The following is a 7,013-nucleotide window of genomic DNA, read 5'->3' as shown; positions in this document are numbered from 1 at the left end:
TCCTCCCGTCCGCCCATCCTTTGCCACCCCTCCCCCGCCCCCCACCCTGGGGGCGGATTCCAGATTCTTCTCCCCGTCCCCGGCCAGAGAGGCAGCTCCAGATCCCCAGCTGGCAAACCCGAACCCCAGTGGTTCCAGAGACAGAGCTGGCCCCTCCTTAGAAGGTAGATAGGAATTTTTAAAACAAGGGTGGGCAAAGGTAGGCTTATGGTCGTGGGCGACATGCTTCTGAGTCATAAGGCTATTGACTAAAAAAAAAACAAAACCCCGCTAATAATTAAAACCTGTGTGTCTTTTCCCGCCCAGCCCCCACATTTGTTACTTGGGAGTGATTCCAGATTTACAGCCTCGCCAGCCCTGACACACCCCACCCTGCGCCCGCGCCCTGCTCCCCCTCACAGCAGCTTCTCACGAGACCCAGGGGTGTTTGCCGCAGCCGGGGCGCCAGCACCGCCCTGGCCAGCCGCGAACCGCCAGCTCTGTCCCCCTTCCCAGCCCCCGCGCCCACGGCCGTCCCCTGGGCCGGGGTCCAGCCCAGGGTGCCACGCCGCATTCAATGACAGGCTCGAAAGTTGTTCTCCCAACAAATTCAGTAACGTTTCAACAACGACACTGTTTCTTTTGTGGTAAAATAGAGCATTTTCCATTAGTGACATTCCATTCATGGTGCGGTACAGTCGTCACCCCGTCTCATTCCAGGACATGTCCATCATGCCCCCAAAAACCCCGGACCCATGAGCAGCCCCCTCCTGCCCCTGCTACCCCCGCCCCCGGCAGCCGTCCATCTGCCGTTCGTCTGGGCGTTTCCTCTTAACGGAGCCACACAGCATGTGGCCCTCTGTGTCTGGCGTCTCTGACACGGCGTCGTGTTCTCAGGGTCCGTCCATGTGGCAGCGTGAGTCAGTGCTCCGTCCCTTTTCACGGCCGAGTCACAGTCCACTGGATGGACGGACCATGGTCGTTTGTCCTTCATTCGCTGACGGACACGTGGGCTGTCTCCACCCTTGGGGATCAGGAACAGCGCTGCCGTGAAGGTGCCGCCTCCTGTGTAGGTGTGTGTTTCCATTTCGCTGGGGTGCCGGCCTGGGGGACAAGCTGCTGGGTCACGTGGTCCCTCTGTGCGCATTTTGAGGACCTGCCAGACCGTTTGGCTGCGGTGGCCGCACTGTCTGCATTCCCGCCAGTGCAATAGTAGGGTCTCAATTTCTCCACGTCCTCACCAACCCTTATTTTCACCAACACTTATTTTTTGGTTTCATTTATTATTTTATTTACTGCGAGGGTAAAGGAGGAAGAAAGAGATGGAGAGAAACATCAATGTGTGGTTGCCTCTCGAGGGCCCCCTACTGGGGACCTGGCCCACAACCCAGGCATGTGCCCTGACTGGGAATCGAACCGGTGACCCTTTGGTTCACAGGCTGGCGCTCAGTCCACTGAGCCACACCAGCCAGAGCCTATTTTTTTTTAATTATAGCCAAGCTAGTGGGTGTGAAGGGGATTTTCACAGTTGACTTTTTCTGTTACGATTAATTTGGCAGACACGGCCACCTTCCTTGGGCCTGGGCCCCGCCCTAGGCAATCACTGCAGCTGGAGCTCGGGGACGGTGGGGACCGGAGCAGCCTGAACCCTGGCGTGAGGACCCAGGGAGAGGGCAGAGCCAGCGCCACAGGGGGGACCCACGCAGGTGCACAGGGTCAGAAGGGCCTCTCGCTTTGCTTCATGCCCTGCAGCTGCTGCCCTGAAATTCTCAATCATGTTTAAACAAGGGGCTGCATTTCCATTTTTCGCCGGGCCCAGCTTGCAAATTAGGTAGCGTCTCCTGGGTGGTTGTCCCAGCTGGAGGCAAGGGGCCGGAACGCCTGTTCCCACAGCTGCGCCTTTGGCATCTGGGGCAAGGGGGCGCAGAGAATTCTGGAACCAGCACTCTGCCCTCCCACCCCCTACCCTCCCCACCCCGCCCCCAGGTCCTTCCACGGAGTCTGTCACGCCCTCCCCTCTCCTCCCACAGCCCCGCCCTCTTCCCAGCTGGTCCCTGGAGCTGACGTGCTGTTAAGCGTTAGGCAGCAGATGGGTCTTTCCAAGTGGCTGGTCCCTGACCCAGACTGTGCTGGCTGGGAGGAGGCTGCTAATCCGATTTGGGGTCCCAATCGGAGCTGACAGCTCCAGGGACAGAAACCCAGGACCTCGGGGTGCCGCTCCCCAGCTGCAGAGCTGGGGAGGGCGCTGAAGGTGGGCCCTCTGGGGCCAAGCACCCTCACCCGGGCTGCGGGAAGGACGGTCCCTCCGTGGCGTGTTCCTGTGCCCGTCGCACGGTGGCTGTGCCAGAGCTCTGACCTCACCTTCTGCTCAAGCCCCGAAGCTGCTTTGCTCCCCAAGTCCGTCTGAGACCCTCCCTACTTCAGGGAGCAGAACCCATAGCCAGCGGGCCCAGAAATCCATCTGTCCCCTCCTCTTTGTCAGGGCAGCCTGGTGTCCGCGAGCAGGAGGGGGCCTGCACAGGGATGCTCCACTCTGAGGGCGGCCCCCATCGTAGCCCCGTCCACCGAGGCCGGTGCGCTCGCTCGCTCAGAGTGCACAGGCCAGAGGGGGACATAAATGAGTAAATGGGACCAGCTGCGAGACGTTAGGGAGCGGTGGGGACTGCAGTGAAACGGAGACTTCATTCCCCTTTAAAAGGGGCCCTGTTGCTGAGCCCTGCCAACTTCCACCACGAGGAAATGTGTGCTAAGTGGAGCGTGGTTCCCCAGTTTTTCACAGGAAGTTGGTCAACCACATTTTGTAATCTCCCGGTTTTTTTAACTGGAGGCATCTCATGTCATTCAAACTTTAAAAACTACAAACAGGACAAACAGAACAGGTCCTTGGGCTTCTGGGTGGTGATTTCTGATTATCCCCCGATTGTTCCGTGGGTACGAAGTGCTGGCGTGGGTGTGGGGGCTCAGAGGCCCTCATTCTCCACCTCTGTGGGAGTGCGGGCTGGACACCCACTTTGCACAGCAGTTTGCTTCCTTCAGTCAACAAGTCGAGGTGAGCAGACTCGACTTCCCCGTCCTTGAATCCTGCTCTTAGCAGCCCCGAGAGGAGTGACTGGTTTTGAATTGAGAGCAAATTCACAGAACATAAAATTCACCTGTTGAAGCGTTCTCAAGCCAAGCATGCAGTGGCTTTTAGCACATTCACGGTGCTGTGACACTGTCCTCATATCTAGCTCCAGAACATTCTCATCGCCCCAAGAGGAAACCCGCCCCCAATTACAGTCCCTCCCCAACCCCCCTGCCGCTGCCCCGGCCACCACCAGCCAGCTTTCTGCGTCCGCGGATTCGGCTTTGCAGGTGCTGGACGGTTCACAGAGACAGAACCCTCCGCCGCGTCCCTTTGTGTCTGGCTCCTCCTCCCCCCAACACGTGTTCAGGGCCCCGCTGAGTCGGATCCTGTGTTGATTTGGGCGTAGTGACACCCCCTAGTGCGGCGACAGCACACCACGCCCACCCGTGCCCCTGCGGGTGGGCATCTCGGTTGCACCCCCCTCCGGCCGCCCGAGCAGGGCCTGCACGGTGGCCTGTGCGGCAGCCATTCCCAGCCGTCTGGAGCAGCCTTGCACAGGAGGGGCCTGTGTCAGCCTTGTCTTCTCTGCAGTCCTTAGTGAAAAAAAAAACACGGTACTTCCCTAAAGCACTCCACACGGACACACCCGAGAAGCTCCACAAAGAATATTACGTATTACGAGTTATTCTGTCCTACATTTTTTAAGGGAAAAAACTGGATTTCATGACTTACTCTAATGCCTGAGGCCGTTTGAAAGCCACGGCTGTGGGACCCGCCCACCCCGGGTCACTCTGCAAACACTAGACAACTGCAGGTCGTGTGTGTGTGTGTGTGTGTGTGTGTGTGTGTGTGTGTGTGTAAGTGTGGCCGGGACGTGCGGCGGAATGTTGTGTGGGCTGTGGAGACAGAGAGACAGAACCTGGATCCATCCATGCGTGTCGCCGCGGATGCATCTCAGACACCTAAAAACGAGCCGCGAGAAAAGCAAGCCGCAGAATGATCGCATGTGATGATATCATTGGCTTGTTAATACGCAGAAAACAATACCCAATCAGCTCCTTGGGTATATAAATATGTAAAGTTGTAAGCCAAGCCTGGAGGCTACACGCCCCACCCACAGTGGGTGATGGGAGACCGCAGGGGGCGGGTGGGGGGCTCCCCTGCGCAAAGCTTTCTTCTTCCGTTAGGAACAAAAGTAGGTGCAGAGCAAATAGAAGAAACTCGAATGATGGTGGGTTCTGAGTGGTGGGCGCATGCAGGTTTGTATTATTATTATTATTATTATCATTATTATTAAATTGTATTCGTTTTAGAGAGAGAAGAGAGAAAAACGTCAATTGATTCTTGGGTGTGCCCTGACCGGGAATCGAACCCACAACCTTGGTGTACACAGATGAGACTCTTACTGCCTGAGCTAACCAGCCAGGGCTAGTCTGTTACACTACTCTGTGTGCATTTCTGAACATTAGGATTTCCCCCGTGGTGGGGGATGGAACCCACGCCCCGGGGGAGATGTCTGGCGGGGGGGAGACCAGTGAGCACCGTTCCGACTGCTGCTGCTGGAGACAGAACGTGCTAGAAAGCCCGCACGCCAGCCGGGAGCTTCTCCCTGAGGGCCTTGCGGGCACCTGCATGCTCCTCCCTCCCTGAGAACCTCCCCTCCTCTTGGGCTGAAGTTCTAGCAAATTCCGCAGAGCAGAGGCTCAGGAGCCCAGCCCCCCATGGAGCCATTACAGGTGAGGTAAGTCGTTTCTGGCCCCGTGTGGGAGAGCTCGTAAAATGTCAGCTTGCCGTGCAGAACAGGCTTTAGCTTTTCGCCCCCCGGGGGCCTCAGAAAGAGGTTTTCACATTGTTTAGTGTTTCCTTTTTTTTATTGTGGTGAAACACACACAACATCAAGTCCACCGTTTCATCAGGTTGAATTGCTTCACCCGAGCGCTGCCTATACTCACGGTTTCCTTGTAACCGTTTGAAAGCACATTTATCGTCTCCTTTGGTCGGAAGGGCCAGCCCGCAGAGATGAGCGCCGCGCTGGGTGGACGGAGGCCACGACGACGACTGTCGTGGGAGAACGTTTTCGGTGCCCGGGCATCGGCCCGAGCACTTGAGACACTGACTTGCAGTCCCCACAGCACAAGCAGCCCGGGAGGCAGCTGCTACCGTCAACCCTGATTTTCTAAGAGGGAAAAGCAAGTTCGAGTGACCTGCACAAAGTCCTCCGGCTCAGTGACGGAGCTGGGACTCGAACCCTGGCGGCCCAAACACCTGACCCCCCCTCCGAGGCCCCTAGCCAGTGTAGTCCCGACCCACTGACAGGCCGACCCGTGTGTCCGATTCCCCGCCCACATTCCTCTCCCCCTTCGTGTTTTTTTTCTTCCTCGCCTTTGCAGTCGGTCCCGAAGGGCGACTTGTTCCAGCCCAAGGAGCTGCGGAGTGCTGAGTCACTCCGGGAAGCATCGAGAAAGAGACTTCCCTCCCTGTTTCTGTTCTCTGCTCAGGCCTGAGTCACCCCGGGGTGCTCCCAACAGCAGCTCCTCACCTGAGATCAGTGACTCAGCAGCGATTACTGTTGACTAAGCGTCGAGGCCCTGCACCAGGCTGCGGGTTGTCTCGGAAAATAAGAGGCCCAGGTACCCCCTATGTTCTCGTGGACCAGGAGCCCCAAATGGCGAAAAGACAAGAGAGCCTTTGAGCCCTGGCGACCCGAGAGGTGGCATCTGAGCCGAGGGCCCAGTGGGCAGGGGGTGTCGGGGAGAAAGGGCGAGCCAGGCCAGCACTGCGGTTCCTCCTGCGGTTGAACTTGGTGTTCTCATAGGACCAGCAACCCCGCTGCCAGGTAGAGACCCCGAGAAAGGACAACACGTCCGCACAGAAACTTGTCCGTGAGTGTTCGTTCCAGCTCCATCCACCACAGCCTGGAGGTGGGGACGGCCCGAATGTCCCCGACGCATAAACCACCGTGGTCCCTGCCTTCCGAGGGCTGTCCTTCCTCCGGGGACAGGAAGCGTCCTGGCACAGGCCACAGCGCGGATGGAGCTTGGAAACGCCGCAGCAGTGGGAGATGCCAGACGCGGAAGGCTGCGTCTCTGTGGGATTCCTTTCCTGTGATATGGAGACAGAAAGCAAGTTCAAGTTGCAAAAGACATGGGGAGTAGGGGAGGGAGGGGGTGCTGTAAAGGGTGAAAGGTGTTTTTAGGGAGTGACGAGAAAGTTTTGAAAGTCGAGAGGCCCGGTGGCTCCAAAACATTCTGAACGCGCTGATGCTAACGCGTGTGCACGCTCTGAATGCTTAATTGCATGTTGTGGGAATTTCACCTCCTTCTTCTCAACAAGATAAGAGGCAGGGAAAATGGATCCAGGCCAGAGTGGCGAGTACAAAGACCACTCTGGAGCAGGAGCGTGGGCAGGGACGGGTGTGTGGCTTCTAGGAGGGCGTTTGACTTCTTCCCCTAAGACTGGAGAGCGCTGAGGGTTTTGGCCGGCTGGGCCCTGGCCCCTCCTCCGGGGGTGTGCGGAGAAGGCAGCACGGGCCTGGTCGTGGGGCCAGAGAGGCCGCAGGCTCCTCACTCCCCTCCCTCCCCCTGTGGTGCCCCCCCCAGGCCACAGCAGGGGGGCGGGGCGGGGGGGGGGCAGCCCCTGCAGGCCAGCTGGCCTGGGCTCACCCCACTCTGTGAATGAGGAGCCGCAGCCTGGGCTTGGAGAGCGGACTGGTGATTGTTTCACCCCCAGCCTTCCGAAACCCTTACTCAGGATGTCCTGCTGTTATTTATAACTGAAGGGGCCCACGGGCTGCACAGGCTTTGAGAAACACTGGAAGGAATTTTATGCTCTGTGTGCGGCCAGAGGCGGCCTGGGGCTGGCCGGTCAGCAGGGCCTTGGGGCAGCGGTACGATCCCCAGATAGACACGCACCATAGCCCTTCACCTCCCCTGGCCGCGAGCAGAGTCCGGGCGCATGCCCGGGGCAG

Source organism: Phyllostomus hastatus, unplaced genomic scaffold (genome assembly GCF_019186645.2).
Source record: "Phyllostomus hastatus isolate PE091 unplaced genomic scaffold, TTU_PhHast_1.1 phas_contig_1162, whole genome shotgun sequence".
Lineage (NCBI taxonomy): Eukaryota > Metazoa > Chordata > Mammalia > Chiroptera > Phyllostomidae > Phyllostomus > Phyllostomus hastatus.
Note: the sequence above shows the minus strand (reverse complement) of the source record.